The sequence below is a fragment of the Chenopodium quinoa genome, unplaced genomic scaffold (genome assembly GCF_001683475.1).
Source record: "Chenopodium quinoa cultivar QQ74 unplaced genomic scaffold, ASM168347v1, whole genome shotgun sequence".
In the NCBI taxonomy this organism is placed as follows: Eukaryota; Viridiplantae; Streptophyta; class Magnoliopsida; order Caryophyllales; family Amaranthaceae; genus Chenopodium; species Chenopodium quinoa.
Window position 1 is genome coordinate 1865308 of NW_018742651.1, and position 2231 is coordinate 1867538.

The following is a 2231-nucleotide window of genomic DNA, read 5'->3' on the forward strand; positions in this document are numbered from 1 at the left end:
AATATCTTTATTGTAACTTTTTTTTTTTTTTGATATCTTTATTGTAACTTGGCCCCAAAGGATACTCCGTATAAACCTAAATGTTATTATAAATGTATGTAAGAAATTATTACACTGATCATATTATTTTGATCTCTATTCTTACCCTCCATTAAGTTTTCCCTTACTCCATTATTTTCCTACATCTTATTTTTTTTCCTCCGACTTGTAAAAGTAAACTAGATACAATGAAATCCATGAAGCTAGCCAAAGTTACCATTGTTTATCCATCATTCGATGAGCCCGGAAATATTATACGAGCTACAAAATTTGTGAATTTACCTACATCTTTCTTTACAAATTCCAAACCCTTGATTTCTTCTACACAAGATCCAAATACCCTAAAAACTCCAACTTCAAAAATTCTAACACAAACTCAAAAGAGTATTACCAAACCCTTGGTTTCTAATCATAAATCAAACATACTTAAAAGACTTAAATCTTTAAAGAAGTGCTCACAAAGAACGAAGACGCAGTTGATCATCAAGGCCTCCGGTAATTCATCGCTGCTATGTTAAAGGAACTGTCGCAAAGGTTGTCGAAGACTCGTAGATAAAGGAGTTGTGCTCTAAGGCCGTCGCAAAGGTTGTCCAATACTTCTTCTAAGTGCTCTTGAGAAGATATAATTGTAGCTTAGAGATTACTGTTTTTCAATTGTAGCGAATGTTATTAGAACTAATTTGGAATTTAGCATACAATAGATACATAGAAATTCAATATTTTCGGCATAAGATGTTGTATAAACATACTGTTATTTTTCATTAATCACATTGCTTAATTAGTTTATGTTGTGCACACGTATGAATTTTATTTCTATCTGTGGTATATCTATTTGAATTGGAGATTTCTTTGTAATTCTTTTATTTGGAGCGAGAAGAATGCGTTCTGTTTATTTTGTATTTTATTATGATCTTTGTAATAAACTTTAGAATTACAAGGCTTTTGTGTCGATCATTTGGACCTTGTGAAAAAAAATGCTATCTAATAAGTTTTGCATTTAGTTGATTTCAACTTTATTACAATTATATTTGTTTTTTTTTTCTTTTTGTTTTTTTTTAAACAACAATTAACTTTATTACAATTATATTTGTTTTTTTTTTTTTTAAAACAACAATTATATTTTCTCTATCCTTACTATTCGTTAAAATATCATTATTTATATGCCTAAAATAATGATAGAATTCTGTTAAAATTAAGATAAATAAATAAATAAAACACTTACTGAGTTATTTTTTTTAATCTAATCGTAACATGGGTTGAGAATTTCACGTTTTAAATGCACATTTTATAACATTAATATGTTAAACTAGATCAAGACTAATAATATAGTAGCTTAGAGATTACTCTTTTTCAATTGTAGCGAATGAAACAAGGAAGGTTATCACGATACAATTGATCTGTTGCATGTTATTTGGAATTTATCATACAATAGATACATAGAGATTCAATATTTTCGGCGTAAGATGTTGTATAAACATGCATACCGTTTTTTCTTATTAATCAAATGTGTTCATTATATTAGTATGAATTTTATTCAAGTATTATATTTATCATATTTCTGTCTAAGATATACTTGGTCAGTTGGTCCGGAATATTATTAATTGATTGATTGCCCAAAATTATTATTTCATATAATTAGGATTTTAGATACTAGTCAATTCAGGGCTTCTTTGTATTTCTTTTATTTGGAGGAGTATGCATTTTTGTTTTATTATTATTATTATTATTATTATTATTATTATTATTATTATTATTATTATTATTATTATTATTATTATTATTATTATTATTATTTTATTATTATTATTATTTAATATATAGGAAAAATGGAATCTAAAACTCCAACATTTGCGAGGTCTGACAAAAAAAATCCAACCTTTAATTAATCTCACAAAAATCCAACCATTGCACCCCACCTTCTCCTACAGATCCATTTGACCTTTAACCTATTAAACAGGTAAAAAAGTTTTTTATTTTATTTTTTTATTTTTTTTTTTATTTTTATTTTTTAAAAAATTCTCTTTAATTTCCCTTCTCACTCCTCTTTCTCTCTCCTCTCTCCAACAACCCACCAAGGCACCACCACCAATTCACCACCCTAACACCAACCACCCTAAACGACCGACCACCCCAGAATCCAACCCTAACACCAACCATCCTAAACGGCTAAACCCCGACCAACCCAGAACCCC